This window comes from Oenanthe melanoleuca, chromosome 17 (genome assembly GCF_029582105.1).
Source record: "Oenanthe melanoleuca isolate GR-GAL-2019-014 chromosome 17, OMel1.0, whole genome shotgun sequence".
Taxonomy (NCBI): domain Eukaryota; kingdom Metazoa; phylum Chordata; class Aves; order Passeriformes; family Muscicapidae; genus Oenanthe; species Oenanthe melanoleuca.
This window is the reverse complement of record NC_079350.1, coordinates 10,130,929-10,153,780: the sequence shown is the minus strand read 5'-3', so window position 1 is coordinate 10,153,780 and position 22,852 is coordinate 10,130,929. Positions and strand designations below refer to the sequence as shown.

Below are 22,852 nucleotides of genomic sequence, written 5' to 3'. Positions count from 1 at the left end.
GCAGCAGCACCAGGGATGTGCAGAGCCCCAGGGTGATCCCGGATCAGCCTCGGGCCGTGGGAGGGCAGCGCCGGGATCTGCTGCAGGAGCTGCATCGGCTGCTAGAAAACATTCAGCAAACCTGCAGAGAATCGCTCCTCTTGCAGACCAAGAGCCAGGCTGATGATGGCTCCAAAATAAACCTTCCCACAGCTTTCCTTCATGGCTGGGCTTCTCTGTAGACCCAGTTCCACAAAAGGATCTTCCATTGCCAGGGAATTCTGCTGCTTCCCTCAGGATGGAGGTGAAGAACGATTTGCTTTGCTTTGCTTTGCTTTGCTTTGTTTTGTTTTGTTTTCTCAGCTGCTGTAACCAAAGCGCTTTGTGGGGGCTGGAGGGGAACTGAGTCCCAGTCTCCCGGTGGGTTTCCAGCACACCCACAGCTGTAACTCCCCAGCGCATCACCAGTATCACACCTGAACAATGAGTATGAGCCTGAAATCGGCTTCCTCTCTCAATGAGCCTTGTGTTTCCTCTCCCAGGAAGGCAGAGCTGCTTAAGGTGCATGTTTGCCTCTCTCCCCCTGGTTTGTGTCCCTCTCCCTCCCCAGCAGCGGCAGCAGCAGGAGCTGCTCTGCAGGGACACAGCCCAGCCCAGCTGCAGGGCAGGGCAGGTTTCCCCAGCCCTGAGCACACACAGGCTGCTCCCAGTGCTGGGGGCTGGCAGGAGACCCCCCACATCCCAGGGGTCCATCCCAGTGCTCCCAGTGCCGCCAGGGGGTGGCATTGACTCTGCAAGAAAAGCACGTCCCAGGACTGAGTCTGGTTGTGTCTGCAGGGGGAATTTTCCTGGGAACCATTCAGGAACTTCCTGACTCAGACACAATTGGCTGTGACTGTGCAGCTGCTGGGGGAAAGCAGTGAATTATTTTGTTATTAACACTCACGTGGCCACATCACTCAGGATCCATCCCATGTCCTTCCCAGGCTGAGACATGTGAATGTGGAGCATTGAGAAGTTAAAGGATCAGTTTCAAGGAGTTCCTTTTCTGCCATGAAATTCATAGACTGAGCATAAACAAAAGGGGGTCAATATCCCCAAAGAGAACAGAATGAACCTTTTCAGTTGGTTTCACTGGCAATGCCCTTTTTTTTTCCCCAGTAACTGGTTGTCTCCGTTGATTTTGGAATGGGCACTCAGAACTGAAACAAAGCTGTTGCACTTTTCAGAGTGGAACTGAAATGTTAGATTCTCTGCTGACTTGTGCTGGCCCCACAGTCAAATGTGATATTCCCCTTGGCTTTTCAAAGTGTTAATGAAGTCCAGAGGCCTCGACTCTTGTTTTATATTTCATGGAACATTAATGGCAAATTCAGCCCCCTGGCCCCAGGCAGCAGATGCCAAAATGCAGCCTTGGCTCCATTTCACCCCTTCACCACCCTGGGGCAGAGGCTCAGCTGGCCCAGCCCCTTCCCTGAGTGCACACATTGTGCATCCTGAGCCTGTGCCCCAAGCTGAATTCATCCTCATTACAGCCCTGAACCATTACCCAGCCCTGAGCCTCGTCCAGCCCCTGGATGTTGCCCAGAATCTCTTCTGCACTGGAGCCATTCCTGATTCCTCTTCCCTGCCCAGCTGTGCCATGCACTGCTGGATTTGGGCCTCTGAACCTGGGGGAAGATGTTCCCATGGAAGTGTTGCTGGGGGTTCAGGCACAATTCCTCCTGTCCTGCTGGACACTCTCTTCTGCCTTTCCACTTTGGGACAAGGCCATGTCCTTCCTGCAAGGTGAGAGCATTGATATATTCTGATGACAAACCCTGGTTTTAGTCCTTTCCTTCTGATCCCACTAATTTAAGTTACACTCTGTTCTGCAGTTTCTATTTTCTCCTACACCACAGCTCTCCCTGGGGCTTTCAGAGTCATCAGAGCTTCAGAAATAGAGAATTAATCCAACACTGAGTAGTCACTCCTACTAGACAGTGCTGCCCAGGGGCAGGGGGGAGCTGGCTGTGGGTGATCCAGCTGCAGCAGGTGCCTGGCAGCCCCATTTCCTGGCACTGCATCCTGGAGAGCCCTGTGGGAGTTTCCTGCTGCTCAGCTCTCCTGGAGGCAGCACCTGCCTCCCTTCCCCACATTGTGCTGGGCAGTGGGGGCAGGATTCACTGGCCAAGAGCAGGAAAATGCCATGAGACCTCCAGGCTGCTGGGCAGCGGCACAGGCAAAACAAATCCATGTGTGGGAAGGAATTTGGCAGGTGTATCCTGCAGGCCAAGGCAGTGCCAGAGCAGGGCAGGGTGGCCAGGCCTGTCCCATGGATGTGGAACACTCTGGAGCAGGACCAGGACTCGTGTCAGCTGAGAAGAGGCAGCTCCTGAGGCCTGGCCAGGGAAAGGTCTGGAGGGCAGTGCTGGGACTCCTGAGGCTGGGCTGGAGCCCTGCAGAGATCCCTCGGGGGGCTGTGAGTCCCTGGGGCAGAGCACAGGAGTGCCCAGGGCTGACTGCAGTGCTGTGACAGTGACCCACTGTCCAACGGGGTGGATACAGCCCAGGGTTCAAACAGCGTTGGGTTATTACTAAATCACCTTGCAGACCACACACACGTCCTATTTAATCTTGTCTTTCATTTCAGAACCAGGTCACTGCCACACCCATCCTCCCTGAGCTCCAGAGCTCTCACTCCTGGGATCCCACAGCATCTTCACAGCTCCTGCTCCTGGGCTTCGGCTGAACCCACTCCTGTCCCCTCCACCTCTGTTTTTTTGGTGGTTTTTCTTCCCCTCTCCCTCCCTGCAGCCCAGGGAGCAGCTGCTGTGGAAGCTGCAGCTTTCCATCAGTCTGACAGGAGCAGCAGGGCCCTGCTCCAGTTCCACCAGCAGATCCTTCCCCGTGTCCCTGGCTGGAGGGATCCCCATGCAGGCACCAGGGAATGCAGCCAACAGCTGCAGCCAGGTCACTGGGAGGACACCTGGCCCTGGGGAGCCCAGCACACCATCAGTGACAGGCAGGATGAGTGTCCTGTGACATCCCAGCTGCTGGTTTGTTCCCTGCACTGGGCCAGCCCTGCCCCTTTTCCTGTCATTCCATTCCCCTGTCCCAACTCCCCCTCCAGCTCTCCTGGAGCCCCTTCTAGTTTGAGGAGGGACTTTAGGCTTTCCCCCAGCCCTCTCTTCTCCAGGCTGAAATCCCAATTCCCTCAGTCTTTCCTCCTGGGACAGGTTCTCCATCCCTCTGATCATCCATGATCCCCTCTGAGCTTGTTCCAACAGCTCCATGTCCTTCCTGTGCTGGGGACCCCAGAGCTGGACACAGCTCTCCAGGAACTGTGAGGGAGAGGAAGAGCTTTGAGCAATTCCAGAGGAGGGGCAGAAACACAAAAAGAGCAAATGGACTTGGACCAGCTTTTCCTATTTAGACAATTTGTTATGGAAGTATCCGAAATGCTGGAAGCTGGAAAGCTTCAACAAGAAAAAGCTGCTGCCAAGGTTCATGTTTTCCTGCAATGTTTGACCTTTAGCTCCAGAAGTCACAGAATTACATAAGGTCCCTCATTTTTGCTAAATAAAAATATTGTCATAACAGAGAAAGAGCCTTTCACAGAAAAATAAAACATAAGCAAGGACCTGAAAACACGGAAATGGGAAAGGAAAGAAAACCCCAGGGTCTGTTCCCTGAAAAGACAACACCCTGTTAAAGCCAAATTTGTGATCTGGGTGAATGGGTCACGGGTTTGGATCATGTCATGGCTGGCACAGGGACACCAGCAGCCCTGGGAGCTCCACACTTTAATCTTGAAGTTCAGTCTGTGAAATAAACAAATTTTTGCTCAATTTTGTCTCTTTTTTGTATCTTCACAAGTGTCCAAGGCCAGGGCTCAGAGCAGTCTGGTCTAGGGGAACTTGTCCCTGCCCGTGGCACTGGATGAGCTTTAAGGTCCCTTCCAGTCCAAACCAGTCTGTGATTCTATGATTTTATAATCACTGCATTAAATAAAACCTCAGAATGCCTAGGGGGGAATATTCTATATCCTCCCTTCTTTATGAGAAATGAGAGCGAGCCAAATAAATTATACCTGCAGCTAAAAAATGATTTCAACTAATTGTAGAATGTAATCTTTTTTTTTTTTTTTTTTCATCTCTCTCAAAAAAAAAATCAGGTCACCAGCAAATGACAGCTCCAATTTTTCTCTTTGTAGTCACATTCCCAGCAGCTCTGGGGGGGATGAGGAGCAGTAGGACCCACCTAACCCAGCCCAGCTCCCGCCAACACCCACAGCCCAGGCTGGGAGACAGGAGAGAGGGAAAATGGGATTTTATCAAAAGGTGGCACATTGGTGCACTGGGAAGGCCCCAGTGAGGTGCTGAGGGTGATGATCCCAAAATCTGGATCTGGTGGGCTCTTGCTGGATACTGCTGGGAGCCAGGGAAAAGCAGTTTTTGTCAGGCTGCTCAAGGACAAGAGATTATAACAATTGCAGAAAGCATGTTTTCAGAAAAGTGTTGCCTTCTTGGACCAATGAGTCTTTTCCATTCTGTTTTGCAGAACTACCCTATATAAGTGTAGTGTTTCTTTAAATCAAGCTCTCTTTTTTTCTCCTCCATCACAGGAAAGAACTTTGTTGCATTATCCTGTCCACCACTCCTGTAGCCAAAATGCAACAGTGGGCTGTAGTTCAGGAAAGTGAGAGCCAGGCTGGGAATTTACCTCCTTCAAAACTGTCAGAAAATCAACACCACAAAGGGAATTTCACTGCTGTGCAGTGCTGCTGCCTGGGCTGGGACCCCAGCTCTGCAATCCCTGTGTCCCATCCCACTGGGAGCCCCTTGCAGGCTGGGCTGGGGCAGGGGGAGGCACAGGAGGGACCCTCGGGCATGGCCAAGGCACAGGGTCCTAGTTTGGAGGACAGGTGTCTGCCAATAGAGACAGGAGATGCTCTTTGAAATGGAGAATGTAAACCCCCTCCCTCCAAATTATTATCATTTTGAAATTAAGGGGCTCTCAAGCAAAGTTATGGGAATTAGGAATAACAGCTCTTCACTAGGAAAATTCAAATAGCAATGCAGTATTACACAGAACAATCCCAGCCCTGCCAGAGTCAGAATCCAAGCTGACACCCGTCAGTCAGTCAGGGTGTTGGCACAGTCCCATTCAATGGTGGCTGCATCCTCCTGCAGGGGCAGATGTGGTTCAGCTGGAGCAGTGCTCCTGGAGAAGGTGCAGTTTCCTCTGAAGCTCCAGGGATGATGTGCAAAGGTCTGGTTTTCCTCTGGAATCCAGTGGAAAGAAGGTTCCTTGGTGTCCCAAATGTCAGTTTTTCTCTGGGTAGGAAATGTTTGGCTCCTCCCCTGGCTGGAGCATCTCCCAGTGGGATGATGGAATTTTATCAGTCATGCCCTGGGACTCAGTGGCCATGAACAGGAGATATCTCCTGGAGGGAGGATGGGCTGTGGGAAGATAAAGATGATTGCCCAGCTGGTTTAAAGATGGCCCATGAGCAGAGGATATCTCCCACAGAGATCAGGGTCACTGCCCCAGCTGGTTTAACAGGTGGGGACAGAATAAACAATTCTGGCCACACCAACCCGACACACACAGCTAATGAACCATCATGGGGGTGATGAGCCCTCCAGCAGCCACAGCTGCAGGAGCCATGAAAAGCTCCAAACCAGACCCATTTTCCAACTAAAGACATTTCTGCAGCTCCAGCACCGGCCTGGGCCCCACAGCCTGGGGGGATCCCCTCCACCTCCCCTCCCTGCACGAGCTGGGCACGAGCATTTGGGGCCCCAAAGCAACATGAAGCTCTTCACATCTTTCCCTTGCCAGTGTGCAACATCCAGCTGGGAAAAAAAATGATTTCTCCTTTTATTTATAGAATTGCAGATCAGTGTGGGGGATTACAGTTGGAGTTAATCTTGGTTAGGATAACGACGAGTTTAGGACTGAGCTTTAATTAGAAATGGGTTACTTTGGAGGTTAAAATATACAATTAGGTTTTTCTTTGTGTCTGTAGGTTTAGATAAGTTTTAGGGTTATATCTATGGGGATGATTAAACTCAAGGACTTAGATTTTAAATTTCAAGAGATAATTGCCTTTGGGCTGGAATTAAATTTGAAATAATTTGAAGGATTAGGCTGGTATTAAGGTTAGATATGATTAACCATTGCATTATAGTAAATTACTGTTAAATAGAATCTCGGGCTGATTTAGGAGTTCAGTTTGAATCTAATTATAATTAGGGCTATTATTTGACATGGACACTGATTCCTGATCAGGGGAGAGATGAGAATTTGCATCAGGGTCTCTCTGCAGCTGCATTTTCAGTTGATGCCCCTGATTTGGGACTCCCCATGAGGGGAGGAAGCAGAAATTTCTGTGAAACCCCCAAATCCCTGATGCCACCAAGAGCAGCTCGGAGCTGTGCTGGCTGTAAGATTGCTTTGTTTGCAATTGTTATTTCTGTTTTATGAGCACAGGAAGGATAAACAGAGCATGGTTTTGTTTATAGCACGTTGACACTTCCCCAGGTTTCCAGTCATTCAAAGCAAGGCAGGGGAAAGATCTGATCATTTAAATCTATTTTCCATTCTCTGCCTTCATGAATAAAACCGAAGATTGTTTTTAGAAATAACACTCCTCCATATATAAATCCAACTTTTCTGTGTAAAAAAAACCCTCTTGATGTTTAGTCAGTGCTGTTTTATTCAGTTGCAGTAAAAGCAGGGAAGGGAAGCCTCAGTCGGCTGTTTATACCAGGGATGTTATTTTTTGTACTTTACAGGATGCATTTTCTGTCAGAATTTGTAAAATATTAATCAAACAAACAGAAAACAGTACAGAAACTACAACTTGAAATGAAGGTGATTTCACAGCAACACTAAATCCATAATGGCACATTCCCCATCTTTTTTCTGTCAGCTATGCCACCTAAATGCTTCATTTACAGCAGGTTTGCTTTTGTTTTGGTATTTCTTGACATTTTATTGTCTCGGTTTCATTGAAATGAGAACAAAGCAGAGAAACTCTCTGTGAATAACAATGTTAAGAAGCAATTAGCCAGTAGAAATCAAACCACAGGATGCTGCCATTAGAGTGACAATGCAGCACGGAGGGAAGAGCTGCACTGCAGTGGGGAACGGGAATTCGGTTCTGGTCCCATCTCCTCCCAGGCTGCTCATCCAGGGCACACCTGGGGCTCACCTGGGGCTCACCTGGGGCTGAGGGACACAGCCCCAGTGGGAAGTTGGGTTCTCCTCAGGCAAGCTGGATCCTCCTGTTCTGGACACCCACCGAGCCCAGGATGAGCCTTTGGCCCAGTGACAAAACCTTTGGGTTCAGAGTATTGAGGGTTTAAAAAGGAGTGAGAACAACGGAGCTGGCCGAAAACAAAAGAACTTTGATGGGAAATAAAACAGGACAATGCCCAGAAACTGAACACTTTATGGGGACAAGGTCCAAGGACCTGAACCAAGGGAGGTGTGACAACAGATGCACTGCAGGGAGAACTTTCTGGAACTATGACCATATAAGGGGAACGAGTGACCAATAGGGGACCAGAACTTGGGCTAATTAACATAACAACGCTAAGGATTGTGGGAAGAACACTTCCATTCGCCCTAACTGCTCAAACGTTTCCCAGGGCCTGTGTTGTTTTTTTGGGGTTTTTTTTGTTTGTTTGTTTTGTTTTGTTTTTTGGGGTTTATTTTGTGAGATCTGACTGACTCTCTGTCCCAGCCAGGCCAAATCTCACAAGCCTTGGGAGCTGCAGTCTCATGACAGAAGAGTTTTGCAATCCTGGTTCCCATGACCATTAAATACTTTATACATTGCGATTTTTTTTTTTTAGGAATGTGGGGTTGTTGTAGCAAATCCCGTCCAACATTCTGATTTTGGGGGAGGATTTCCAAACCTTTGCTTAGTGCTGAACACACCTCTGCATTATATTGAATTTTGGGAATATTTGTTATGTTTCTGCTTCTGCAGGGGTTTCCTGTCTTTAGCATATAAAGAAACTCTTCTTCATGAAGGTTTTCAAGATCCCCATGAATTCTCCCTCTGATATTTGCTAAAAGAGCCTCAACAACTGCTGCATTTGACATTTTTCAGAAAGAAATAGATTGGGATTGACGTCACAGGCCTTATTTGGGCTGCATTAAAAGCTGGAGCTTGTCTGACAGATGCTTTTTATAGATTAAAAATATTTCTGGTCTAAGGATGTATTTACATGGTCTTCAGGAAATTTTGGCAGATCGTTGCACCCAAAACAATGGCTGCATTTTTTTCTTTCTAATTCAGATCAATTTTACCCATCTGGAGCTGCTGCCCTGGCTCCTCCTCATTTGTGAGTTTTGATCTTGCACAAATCGCTGCACTTCATCAGAGACTGCACTATATAAGTGTATAAATATGTATTTATATATACATATATCTGTGTGTATATAGATATATATATATGTATTTATACACATGTATTTATATATACATATATCTGTGTGAATATCGAGATATATATGTATTTATATATACATAAATCTGTGTGAATATGGATATATATATGTGTTTATACATACATATTTATATATATATATCTGTGTGTGTATAGATATATATATGTATTTATACATATGTATTTATATATACATATATCTGTGTGAATATGGATATATATATGTATTTATACATATATATTTATATATTTGTAAAAGAAGATAAGGCAGCAGATTAGGAGTGACATGATGGGATGGGATGGGATGGGATGGGATGGGATGGGATGGGATGGGATGGGATGGGATGGGATGGGATGGGATGGGATGGGATGGGATGGGCCAGAAACTTCTGGTAAGGAATGGATAAAAGCAGAAAAAAATCAGAAATGGTGGGAAAGGCAGGAAATGGGTTGGGTAGAACTGAGCCAAGCAGAAAACAAAGATGGGCAGAGCTGAGTCTGCCCTAAACCCCTTTAGGAGGAGCTTCTCTCTGGCCTGAAAGGTCTGAAGGGTCTTTTCCAGCTGAGCCCTTGAGACTCCACAGGACTGCTGGAGTCACTTGACGTAATCTGTTGGAACAAGAGACATTCCAGAAATAGTTTTCCAAAAGAAAAATACTGAGTTAATGCAACTTTTTCTTAACTCAGTGATGCAGCCGGGGGAGAATTTCCAGAGCAGCCCCAGGGGGAGCATCATTAACATCAGGCTGGTTTGTTGCCACACAGAGTTTTTCCTGCTTCTATTTCTGTTCTTTACTCCAAGTGGAATCCGTTCCTGAGGGGGGGAAAGGCAAGACTGTGTTTATTTTGTGCAAAAAGCAATCTTTTTTTACTTTACAAAAACAGCCCACTGGAACAGGATGGGGTCATTTCTGACATTTTTTTCTTGGTACTGTTTAACATTTGATCCAGTGCCTTCATGGGGCAGAGATGTGCAGGACTGAGGGAGAGGTGAGGTGGATTTTACCCTGTGGCCCCTTCCTGATGTCAATTCCTGCCACAGAGTTCAGATCCAGAGTGAAAGGCTGACATTTTTCATTTCTCATTTTTCAGGGATGAGCCACCTCCCCAGGAGCACAAGGGAATCCCCAGCCCTGTTTTCTTTCTCCAACCCCTCTATTTTCTGAGAACTCACTTCCACATCACTACCAGCAGCTCTTTGGGGACAAAACTGGCTTTTTATGCCTTTTTTTTTTTTTTTAGCTGAATGTTTTCATACAAATTTGAGGGCTCCTTCTGGTCCAACAAGGACTTGAGCAGAGTTTAGTGTGGGTGAAAATATCCTGGAGAGGGGGAATGGACTTTTTGGCTCTGTTTCCACCAACCAGGGCTTCTCATCCCAGGAGAGCTGTGCCCAAACTCTGGGCCCTCCCTCCCTCTCCTCTAACAGATTTTCTTCTCACCAGTCTCAGAGGGCTCCTAGAAATTTTTAGAGGACACTTTTCCCCAGGCTTCCCTGAAGGGGAAGCAGGCCACTCCTGAAATAGAGGTGACCTGGGTGGGAAATTAGTGTGGGGCTCCTGCTGTTCCCAGAGCAGGAGGGAAGGGCTGGCTGTGGTCCAGCTCTGATCCCAGGGCCAGAAATGCACTGGCCAGTTGTGAGGAGTCATGGATAAAAATGCCAAGAGCTGGGAAATCCAGAGTGACCCTTTAGTGCAATAACCTTGTAGTGTCCTTGTAGACCTGCCTCAGGTCTTGCTGCTCATTCCTCATGTGGGAACCTGGCCCAGGAAGGGAAAAGAAAATAGAAAACCCACGGGTGTCACTTCCCTAGCTCAGAGAATCCCAGAGTGAAATAATCCCAGAATTGCAGAATCCCAGAATGGTTTGGGTTGGAAGGAACCTCAAAGCCCACCCAGTGCCACCCCTGCCATGGCAGGGACCCCTCCCACTGTCCCCAGTGTCCAGCCTGGCCTTGGGCACTGCCAGGGGTCCAGGGCTTTGTGCCACCTGCCCAAAGTCACTGAACTTTGCTTTGTGGCTGAGCCCTCAAATGGCAAAAAAAAAAAAAAAAACAAAAAAAAATGGCCAAGGAGTGAAATAAAACATGGATTAAAATTCTGCCTGTGACCCAACTTCCCAGCACCTCAGACAGACAGGGCTGGAGCCTGGCACTGCTCCCAAAGAGGGGTGTAAGGTCCTGCTTACTCCAGGTTAGCTGCATCTAGAACTCCAAGTATTTTCTTATTCCTTGCTCTATAAACTGTAGTTTAGTTAAACTGTAATTACCCACTAGAAAAGCAGGCAATCAAATTACCAAGGGAGAATTTTCTCCCCTCAGAGCAATATTTTTATCCCAAAACATTTTGCTGATAGTTTGCTATTTTCATGCTCCCAAAAAAAAAAACCTGAATGGGGGCCCAAACATGAGTGTTTATCCTGATAATAAATCCTGAACTCAGCACTCAGGCTGCCTTGCCTTGCCTTCAAAACATTTATTCCTCTGCAGGCTTGGTTACATTTCATGCCTGGCTGCAGCAGTGATAATGTGGCTGTTTGTGCCCATCAGCACAGCTGGACTCCCACTCCTCTGGACTGTAAATATCTGCTGAAAAGAACATCTGCCACGTGGAAATCCAAGCATCAGAAACAGGAGGAGGGGAAGCTTGGGAGGCTGGTGGGGTTGGGAGGAAAAATTGGGAGGCACTAAGGAATTAATGGAAAGGTGGAGGATCAAGGTGGTTGGGCACCTCCAGAGGCTCAGGTGGAATTAGAGCAGATAAAATGTTTTAGCTGGAGCTGGAAGGGAGCTGTGACCTGGTTGTCATTCCTGTCATCCCAGAGCTGGAGTGGGGTCCCTGAAGGAAATATTAAAGGCCAGTTTGGATGGAGGCTCTGAGCAACCTGATCCAGTTAAAGATGTCCCTGCCCCTGCAGGGGGTTGGGCTGGATGGCCTTTCAATTCCAACCCAAACTTTTCTGTGATTCACCAAGATTTCAACATTTCCTTTCCAACCATGCACGGGGAATGAATTTCTGTTTGTTCTCCCTCATAAATTTATTTGCCAAGAAATTATCTCATGTATTGATCAAATTCCTGACTGTGACACTGAGGATTACCAAATCCCCAGTTCTCTGCACCTGTAATTTCCTCTGGGAAGAAGTTTGTTTAATGTGTGGGTCAGCACCTTGCTCAGGGCTGCACCTTCTTTGGAGATGTCTGGGAATCAGGGAACAAACATTTTGGAGAATCCCTGGCCTGGATGGGGCCAGGCAGTGTCACAAATGGGAATCTGTGGGTCAGCACTTCGAATTTCACTTTCTGTAGACACTTGGATTTAGGGAAACTCAGGGTAAATATTTGCTTTAACTTTCCACTGGTCAATATTTACTTATTCTGTAAATAAAGCCTGATGTTCATTGGAGCAGAAGCCTGCACTTGTTGGAACAACAGGATTCTCCTCCCAAGCAGGTGTCCACAGGAGCAGAACAGCCCATGCAGCAACATCTGGGCTGCCTTCAACATCTGGGTTGGCAAAGCAGAGGAAACTCCAAAAAACAGACAGAGTTCCAAACACAGGTGAGCAAAACTGCAGCACCTTTGCCATGCTGGAACTGTGAGATGGGGAATGTTCCTGTGCACCTGCCCAGCCTCTGCCAGGCTGCAGCTGAGAGGTGGAAGTGTCCCTTGTCCCCTGGTGGGGACATCACCCTCCCCAGGACCCCCTCTGGCTCAGGGCACGGTGCCTCCTGTGCTGCCCTTGGGGTGACCTGGTGGTTTCATCTCCTTTTCCATCCCTGATACCCAGGAGCTGCCCCAGGAGCAGCTCCTGGATGTTCCCAGCCCCTCCTGCTCAGCCCTGGTTTGTCCTGAGGACCTGATCCAGCTGTGCATTGTCCCTTCCCTTGTGCCATGTGAGTGTCACTGGCTGCCACATCCCCCCAGGGAGCCAACTCACCCAGCAGCTGTTCCCACTCCTCCATTCCTGGTCAGGTGTTTTGGCTTTGGGAGAGGATTGGAGCAGCCCCTGTGCAGACCAGCTCACACTCCTGCCGTGCTGGATCCTCAGTTTTGAGTCCAGCAGCTTCCAGACACCTGCAAAATGCTGCATCCATACCCAGAGCTGTGCCAACACCTGCAGAGGAACTGGCCCAATCCTGGGGCTCTGAGCTCCAGTCCCACACAGAGGGACAGCTCTGCAGCCCAGAGATGCTCCTGGAATGGGGAATGTTTTAACCCCTGTTCCAGCAGGTGCAGCAGCACTGGGCCCAGCGGGGCTGAGGAGTCCCAGTGCAGACACAAACAGCCTCAGAGCTGCCCAGCACTGCCTCCCTCATGTGCTGCTGCAAACCCCCAAAACTCAGCACCAGCTCTGTCTCCAGGACACCTCCATGGGCCAGAGGATTCCTTACGTAAACAAAGGGCAGCTGGTTTTCCAATAAATCCTTCAGGAGCCAGGAGGAATTTGATTCCAAACCTCATTTATAAACCCTGTGCTGAAGCCTTGTAAACCAAACCAGCCCTGGCTGTGTCAAATAATTATTTTAAGGAGATTTGTTACAGGCTCCAGCAGAGGCTGCAGCCTCCAGCTGTGTTATTGGGATATTCAATCCATTCCTGTGAGGAGCAGAGCACAGAAAGCAGCACAGAGACAGGAGCAGAGGACTGCAGAGCTTCACTAAGGACTTCATTTGCTCCCTTGGGAGTGGGGATGGCTCTCAGGAAGCACCCAGGGCTCTCTGCAGTACAAGGAGAGGAGCTCTGTGCACTCCTGAGTAGCACCAACCCAGGCTGCAGACAAATCTGGGGAATTACAGCTTCAACTGCAGCAAAAAACCTGGGAATATGGAATACCCTGCTGCTCGTGGATGCTCCTTTAGGGAGGGACAAAGGCAGTGGGATGAATTTGGATTCTTCCCTCTCAGTGTGAGGCTGGAGCTGTTTTCTGTCCCTGTGGTTTCTGGCTGGACCTTCCCAGGCTCTGCCCTTCACTCTGGCTCCAGGGACCTGCTCGGCCCAGGGCTTTGTGCCTGGGTCACCACTGAGCCCACACCCCACACTGCTCCCGGCTTCTTCCCTTTTTACCATCGTTTTCTCTCTTCCTCTCCCCTCCCAGCACCTCAGCGCTTTCAAGCACTGTTTCAAGATGGCATTTGGGCCAGACCTTCAGTCCCCCTCTCCCTGTGGCTGTGAGCAGGGGGTGCTGCCCGCTCCCGATCCCGCTCGGGGAACGTGATCCGAGATCCGCTGGGCTGTTCCGAGCGCTGCTCCATTCACCAGCACAGTGAGAGCAGATGTGGCGAGGAAAAGCGTCATCAGCTGCCAGGGACGGCCCGAACGGCCCAAACATTGTCCCGTGCATTGATCCCGGCGCCTCCATCCCCTCTGCATCCCACGGGATGAGATCCCGGTGCGGCACAACCCGCGGGATTCCCGTGTATTGATCCCATCGCCTCCATCCCCACGAGATGTGATTGATCCCGGTGCTCCACATCCCGCGGGATTCCCGTGTATTGATCCCATCGCCTCCATCCCCACGAGATGTGATTGATCCCGGTGCGGCACAACCCGCGGGATTCCCGTGTATTGATCCCATCGCCTCCATCCCCACGAGATGTGATTGATCCCGGTGCTCCACATCCCGCGGGATTCCCGTGTATTGATCCCATCGCCTCCATCCCCACGAGATGTGATTGATCCCGGTGCGGCACAACCCGCGGGATTCCCGTGCATTGATCCCAGCGCCTCCATCCCACGGGATGTGATTGATCCCCGTGCTCCACATCCCGTGGGATTCCCGTGTATTGATCCCATCGCCTCCATCCCCACGAGATGTGATTGATCCCGGTGCTCCACATCCCGTGGGATTCCCGTGTATTGATCCCAGCGCCTCCATCCCCACGGGATGTGATTGATCCCATCGCCTCCATCCCACGGGATGTGATTGATCCCCGTGCTCCACATCCCGCGGGATTCCCGTGTATTGATATCCCCACGGGATGTGATTGATCCCGGTGCTCCACATCCCGTGGGATTCCCGTGCATTGATCCCAGCGCCTCCATCCCCACGGGATGTGATTGATCCCGGTGCGGCACAGCCCCTGGCACAGAGGGATCAGGGATCAGGGATCAGGGCTCAGGGATCAGGGATCAGTGATCAGGGCTCAGGGATCAAGGATCAGGGATCAGGGATCAGGGATCAGGGATCAAGGATCAGGGCTCAGTGATCAGGGATCAGTGATCAGGGCTCAGGGATCAGGGCTCAGTGATCAAGGATCAGTGATCAGGGATCAGTGATCAGGGCTCAGGGCTCAGGGATCAGTGATCAGGGCTCAGGGATCAGTGATCAAGGATCAGTGATCAGGGATCAGTGATCAGGGCTCAGGGATCCGGGATCAGGGATCAAGGATCAGGGATCAGTGATCAGGGCTCAGGGATCCGGGATCAGGGCTCAGGGATCAGTGATCAAGGATCAGTGATCAGGGATCAGGGATCAGTGATCAGGGATCAGGGATCAGGGATCAAGGATCAGGGCTCAGTGATCAGGGATCAGTGATCAGGGCTCAGGGATCAGGGCTCAGTGATCAAGGATCAGTGATCAGGGATCAGTGATCAGGGATCAGTGATCAGGGCTCAGGGATCAGGGATCAGGGATCAGGGATCAGGGATCAGTGCTCAGGGCTCAGTGATCAGGGATCAAGGATCAGTGATCAGGGATCAGTGATCAGGGCTCAGTGATCAGGGATCAGGGCTCAGGGATCAAGGCTCAGTGATCAGGGATCAGGGATCAGGGATCAAGGCTCAGTGATCAGGGCTCAGTGATCAGGGCTCAGGGATCAGGGATCAGGGCTCAGGGATCAGGGCTCAGGGATCAGGGATCAGGGCTCAGGGATCAAGGATCAGGGCTCAGTGATCAGGGATCAGGGATCCGGGATCCGGGATCAGTGATCAGGGCTCAGGGATCCGGCACGCAGGGGTGTGTGCGGGGGATGTTCCGTGTCTGCAGGCAGAGCACGGAGCAGGTCCCGGCTGGAAACCAGCGCTGTTAATTGTGCTCGCAGGGTCCCCCGCTCGTGTCCCTGTCGCAGCTGCGGGATCAGGAGCAGCCCCAGCCCCTCCCGAGCCCGTCCCCGCGGGTCGCAGCGAGTGTGACAGGTCTGGGCACACTCCCACGGGCTGAGGCTGCTAATTGCTCTCCAGAGCTCGGGCTTTTCTGGGATTTCGGACATCTGTCATCCGGGGATGGTTCCCGCTGCCGGCTCAGCTGTGGAGCTCTGGGACCGCAGGAAGCTTCAGGAAGCAGATGGATTCAACTGACAAATTGAAGCTCGCTGAGTTTTTCATTTAATTAACTTTTAATTGGCAAATTTGGGGCTCACGCATTTTTAGTATAATTAGCTGCTTAAATTAGCTGCTAACAGAGGTTTAAATTTAGAAGCAGGCTTTTTATATCCCGTGTCTGGGTTTATACTGTATCCACGCCGTGATTCCTGTTCAGCCGAATGCTTGAACACCAAAGGATGAGGAAACTGCTGCAGGAACTTAGAGCAAGAAAAATGAGATGCACAATTCCACAGGATTATCCGGAGAGGAGAGGAGAGGAGAGGGAGAGGGAGAGGGAGAGGGAGAGGGAGAGGGAGAGGGAGAGGATCAGCCCTACAAACCCAATTGTCTCCCCCAGACCTGAGAAGCTCCTTGGAGTGGGTCCCTCACACTCTGTTTTGTTGCTGGGAGCAGAGGGACATGGAGAGAGCTTCAGGCCACCTGGAAATGTTGATCTTGGATGTGTTCTCCAAGGCTTCTGAGCTCCTAATAAGAAACAGCTCCATGAATTGGGATGGATTGGGTCAAAGGATGAGCTGCACTGGAGGAAGAGTTCCCAGAAGTGGGGTGTAAAGGGATTTAAACAACCCCCCACCACCAAAAAAAAAAAAAAAAAACCAAAAAAAAGAAGAGAGAATCTTTTGATTTTTGCAGCTGAAAACAGGAGAAAAGGAAACTCAGCAAAGATGCCAAGGAGGTGATGATGCAGCTGTGATTTGTTGCTTTTTTCAAGGCTGCATCTGTTTACTGTTTTAAGAATGAATTCACAAGCAGGGTGAGCAGATCTCTATTGTTCCCAATCCCCCAGATTAAGGGCAGAGCAGCCCAGCCAACAGAGAAGGCTGAAAGCTGCTCAAGTCAGGGCTGGAAAATGCAAATCTGCTCCTTCCTCAGCAAGAATAAACTCTGCATTTTTCTTCTCTTTGCTAAGTTCTGTAGAAACAGAACAAAAATATGTTGTGGAGAAATGACCTTTCCCCAAACTGAACAAGAAAGGCATGGTCAAGTCTCTGCTCTTTCCTGCTAAAAAAATCAAAAAATATTTTAAGAACTGCAGAAAGAATGGAAATGTGGCTGAGTGGAAATTCAAGTGGAGTAGGAAACAATAGCAAGGATTAGGTCATTCCCTGCAAAAAAAAACCATTCCCTGGTTGGAGTGCTCTGGGCCTGGGTTTCCTCTGCTCTGTGAGACCAAGCTCTCAGGAATTGAGCTGGGGGAATGAGAGCCCCCAGCACCTTCCCTGGGTGAGGAGGGATTTGGGCCTGGGCGGTTCCTCCCCTGGGAGGTGGCACAAGGCAGAGTGTGGGAGAGCAGCTCTGCCTGTTCCTGCTGTGAGAAATCTGGGGAGCCTTCCATGAATGACCCCACATTTAATTACTGCTCATTAAGTCACTGCACACTTCCAGCAGCCTCTGGCTGTCACTGCCCCCAGCACTCCCCCAGATTTGGGTTCTTGACAGACAGGCACCAACTGGCCAGAAGCCTCCCACACGGAGTGTTTGCCAAGGATTTCCACAAAATTTTAAAAACCCAGTTCCAGGAAGAGCTCTGATTTCTGCAGAAATGTTGAAAAATTGGGAGGGGAAGTTATTTTTCTACTGAGCAAACGAAAAAAAAGAATGTAGGTATTTTCACTGTAATTTCCTCTAGAAATTTCTGCAGCTATTGCTGGAATTAAAAAATAAAATTAAAAAAAAAAAAAAATTCCAGGCCCTGTGGGTTATGGGGTCACAGTTTCTCCAGCTCAGTGGCTCTTGGGGACCAAAACTTGGCCCTGTGGCTGCCCCTGGATCCCTGGCAGTGCCCAAGGCCAGGCTGGACATTGATGAGGAATGAGCTGATCATCAAGAACCTTCACAACCCAAACCAGGGCACAGAGAGGAGTTCCATCCCCATCCAGACAGGAGATCCCTGCGTGCCAGACTCCTTTCCCCAGGCATTATTCCCTCACTGGCTCATTCCCACTCAGATTTTGGCCAAAACTGATGAGCCCAAGGTGCCTCCTGTGCTTCAGTGCAGCCCAAACTCTCCTGCTCTGTTTCATTTTCCCTGCTGGGAGCTCTGCTCTCCCTTTCTGCAGCTGGTGATTCCCAGTCTGTACCCCCAGTTCAGCTGTTTGTTCAAGCTGCAGGAAGGAGAATGAGGGGCTGGGGGGCAGAGAGCAGACGGGCAGCTCGGAGCACGGCTGGGAGCTCTGCCCCACCCCGGAGGGAAGTGCTGTGCCAGGGAGAGCTGCAGTGTGTGCAGGAGCTCTGCACCTGGGCAGCCCCATGGGCGGCTCCTCCCGGGCTGTGTGCAGCCCTGCCCGCGGGAAACCTGCCCACAAAGGGTTAAACAGATCCACACTTCCCTGGCTGATCCATCCTGAGCCTTCCAGCCCTGCACTGAACCAGCCCCAGAGGGAGATTCCCAGGAAGTCTGAGGGATTAAAGTGCCAGGTTAAATGTCGTGTTTATCAAACCCAGGGAGAGACTCTCCTGCTTCCTACGTGAGCTCCAGTAAATTAGAAGCCCACCTGCTGTGCTTGGTGCCAAGAAATTAATTACTGCCAAGGGTGACGAGTTTTTACAACAAGGTAATTATCAAGCTAATAACAAAGGCAGAGGTTGGGCCTTCCACAAGAGCAGATTGGGAATCCCTGGGCTCCAGGAGAGGGATGCAGGTAAATGGATAAATGACTCTGAGATCACACTGGGCCCTGCAGGAGCTCCCAGTATGGGCTCCAGAGCCCCCAAACCTGGGCTGAGCCCCCAGAGCTGGGCTGAGCCCCCAAACCTGGGCTGAGCCCCCAGAGCTGGGCTGAGCCCCCAGAGCTGGGCTGAGCCCCCAAACCTGGGCTGAGCCCCCAGAGCTGGGCTGAGCCCCAGCCTGAGCCCAGGGGAGGGGATTCTGCCTCTGTCTGCTCAGGTGAGACCTCACCTGCAGAGCTGCTGGCAGAGCTGGGGGTGCTCACTGCAGAGGAGACGGATCAGGGAGAGCTCAGAGCCCCTGCCAGGGCCTGAAGGGATCCAGGAGAGCTGCAGAGGGACTGGGGACAAGGGATGGAGGGACAGGACACAGGGAATGGCTTTTCCAGGGTTAGATGGGATATTGGGCAGGAATTGTTCCCTGGCAGGGTGGGCAGGGCTGGCACAGGGTACCCAGAGCAGCTGTGGCTGCCCCTGGATCCCCGGCAGTGCCCAAGGCCAGGCTGGACACTGGGGACAGTGGGAGGGGTCCCTGCCATGGCAGGGGTGGGATGAATTTGTCCTTAAATTCCTTTCTAACCCAATCCAGTCTCTGATTCCATGATTCTATGAGAAATTGCTGCTCTCTATCCAATAAGGCTGATTTAATGATCAAACAAAAAGAAAGCAAACTGACTTCAAGGGAGGAAAGGAGGGGCTGAATCTCTCCTGAAGCACCTGTCATCAGAAATACAGGGACTCCAGGGACAGGGAAAAGGACTTTCCATGGTGCTTTCCAGGAAAGCAGGCTGGAAAATCTGATTTCCTCATTGGGAGCCTGCTCTGTTGGGAAGCTCCCTGGATGTTATTCAAGCAAACCCTCAGCTCAAACCTTTCCTTTTCCCACTGAGGTGTCCACGAGGCTTCTCCAAGTGCTGCTGCAGCTGCACCAGGCAGGGCAGGCACCAGGAGAGGTTTCTGAAGTGTCCAGATAATAATCCTGCCACTTCCAGAAATCCCCAGTGCCACGGAGGCAGCTCCAGCCTCGCTCAGCTCCAGCGTTCCCGGGCTGGCTGGAGCCTCCTCCTCAGCTGCAGCATTGCTCAGGACCAGGGCTGCTCATGTGCAGCCCAGGGACTTCATTCCTGCATAGCTCATGGCCAAAAACACGATGAGTCAGGGCTGGGGTGATTTATCTCTATTCCAGTCTCTCCTAATTTCTATTTCTATTTCTAGCACCCAGAGTCATCCAGGAAAATGTTAGAGGTGTCCAAAGGCACCATGACTCACACTCTGCTCTCACACTCACACTCACACTCACACTCTGCTCTCCACACTCACACACTCACACTCACACTCTGGCTCTCCCACACTCACACTCACACTCACACTCTGCTCTCCCACACTCACACTCTGCTCTCACACTCACACTCACACTCACACTCACACTCTGCTCTCCACACTCACACTCACACTCTGCTCTCCCACACTCACACTCTGCTCTCCCACACTCACACTCACACTCACACTCTGCTCTCCACACTCACACTCACACTCACACTCACACTCACACTCACACTGTGCTCTCCCACACTCACACTCACACTCACACTCACACTCACACTCACACTCTGCTCTCCACACTCACACTCTGCTCTCCCACACTCACACTCTGCTCTCCACACTCACACTCACACTCACACTCTGCTCTCCCACACACTCTGCTCTCCACACTCACACTCTGCTCTCCACACTCACACTCACACTCACACTCACACTCACACTCTGCTCTCCACACTCACACTCACACTCTGCTCTCCACACTCACACTCTGCTCTCCACACTCACACTGTGCTCTCCACACTCACACTCACACTCACACTCACACTCACACTCACACTCACACTCACACTCACACTCTGCTCTCCACACTCACACTCACACTCTGCTCTCCACACTCACACTCTGCTCTCCCACACTCACACTCTGCTCTCCACACTCACACTCACACTCACACTCACACTCTGCTCTCCACACTCACACTCTGCTCTCCCACACTCACACTCACACTCACACTCACACTCTGCTCTCCCAGCTCTCATGAACAGTTTTCTCTCTGATTTTGGGATCCTGGCTTGCAGCAGTGGCTCTCTGGGCCAGGCCCATGGCTGGGAAGTGCTTGGCTCCCTGTGAGCCAGCCCAAGCTCTGTGCTTTGTGTTGTCATCATTAACACATCTGTGCAGCTGGGGTTATTTTAATAAACTTGGTGATGACCGTGGTTTTAATAATGGTTTTAGGTGTTAGTTCCCATCCTCCTGGAAGAATCTTCCTTTGATTTGTCAAGGTTGAGTGAAACCAGACCCCTGGAAACCAATGATCTCCTCTGAGGAGGACCCAGGGCTTCACCTCACAGGTTCCTCCCCTTGCCCTTCCCCTTCTCCTTCCTCCTCCTCCCCGAGCTGTGCTGGGCTCAGTTTGCTGCACACCTGAGAGCACCCAGCATGGGCAGGGGGTGAGGGTGGGGAGTGCAGGCACAGCCAGCCCAGCTGCAGCCCCTGGAGATGAAACAGGGATCTGGAGCCAGGCAATAGCTGCAGGGAGCCCTCAGTGCCAGCCTGGCAGCTCCCTGTGCTCCCCTTCACTGGGGCTGCAGCCACAGGGGAAGTGCCACCAGAGGGGTGACCCTGGCAATGAGAGCTCCAACCTCCCAAGGGCTGTTCCCACTGGAACTCCTCAGCAGGGATCCCACATCAACTCCACAGGCACAGCAGAGCTCAGGGCAGGGCTGCTCAGACTGGAGGGGAATTTCATCTGAGATCCAGCTGGCCTTGGCACACACGTGCCAGTTTTGGGTGGCCATGCCCTGCAGCTCTCCCCTGCTCACAGCAGTTACCAGGGTTGTACAGCACAGCCACACCTGCAGGGAGGGTGAATCCCCACAGGGATGGGGACACAGGTGGTGTGGTACCCGTGGTGCTGCTGAGGAGCTTTATGGGGGAATCTTCTGCTTGAAGGACTTGGGAGAAAGTAGGACACACCTTAATAGACTTCTCAAGGAGTTTTGGGCAGGATTTGACTTTGAACTTCCTTTTTAAAAATAAGAAATGGCCTACATAGGACTGAGTTTAAAATTATGCAAGTGTCCCCCGGTAATGTATAGAGCAGCAGGAAACCCCAGAATAGCATCAGAGAGGGATTTGTGCCCTCAGCAGAGACCATCTGCAGAGGAGACACTGAGCTCTTCTGGAAAATCCATGTGGGATCACTGGGGAAGGAGAGATCCTGCTGTCCTGTCAAGGACTCTGGGCTGAATGTACAGAGAAAGTGGTGGGTGTGCTCGAGTTAAATCTGCTGCAGGGCAGGTCCTTGGCCACACTGAGGCATGTCTGAGGTCCAGAAGGAGAGTGGAGGAATTGGCCAGAGCAGGAGTGTGGAGAGAGACCCCCAGTGCCTCTGGAGGTGCAGGGCCAGGAGCTGCCCCGAGGGAAAGATCCCTGGAGAAGCATCCCTGCCCATCCCTGCCCATCCCTGTCCCTCCCTGTCCCTCCCTGTCCATCCCTGTCCATCCCATCCTCATCCCTGTCCATCCCTGTCCCTCCCTGCCCATCCCATCCCTGTCCCTCCCTGTCCATCCCTGTCCATCCCCTGCCCATCCCTGCCCATCCCTGTCCATCCCTGTCCATCCCTGCCCATCCCTGTCCATCCCATGCCCATCCCTGCCCATCCCTGTCCATCCCATCCCATCCCATCCCATCCCATCCCATCCCATCCCATCCCATCCCATCCCATCCCATCCCATCCCATCCCTGTCCCCTGTAACCTTTTGCTTTATTGTTTCTCTTACTGTCTTTTATAAACCTTTTTAAATCCTCCAGGACAGTGAACCTTGTTTTTCACAAGCCCCTGCTGCAGGTGGGGGGTGAGCAGCCCCTGGTGCAGGCAGGACCAGAGGGGCACTGACACTCCCCTGTGCCTGGCCAGTGATTATTTGTATTTAGGTCAAGATTTAGCCTGTGACTGGTTCCAAGAGCAATTCTCAATTTACAAATGAAGGTGTTGGAGCTGGTGCTGCCTGTTCCATGGATGCAGGATTGAGCACAGACAGGGGAACACTCCAAAGGCTGAGCAGGATGAGCAAAGGAAATGCCTGAAATGCTCCTGGTGCACTGTCAAGTGTAAAAGTGGAACATGAAGACACTTGTAGTGCAATTTCCAGGGGGAAAAAAAAAAAAAAAAAGCTTTTCAAAGTTCCTTTTGTTGCTAAGAAATAGCAAAACATGAGAATAAGCACAGGAGCACTGCAGAAGACACAGATGTGCAGCACACTTCATCATGGCAGCCAGCTAAATACAGTTGTTTTCCATGTCTAAAATGATCCTTTTGTGGGACAAAAGCTCCATGTATCACCAAAAATGTATTAACTGCTCTTTGGAGAGAATAATGGAAGACTTGGCT

The 22,852-nt window shown here is 50.8% G+C and overlaps 1 long non-coding RNA gene across 1 annotated transcript; it reads left to right on the top strand.

Moving 5' to 3' along the window:
* Positions 1–11,864: 11,864 nt before the first annotated feature.
* On the top strand, positions 11,865–21,992 carry LOC130260065 (uncharacterized). The gene is made up of 3 exons (XR_008841732.1): positions 11,865–11,985; positions 20,695–20,810; positions 21,755–21,992. It is a non-coding gene; the product is annotated as an uncharacterized LOC130260065 (long non-coding RNA).
* Positions 21,993–22,852: the final 860 nt, after the last annotated feature.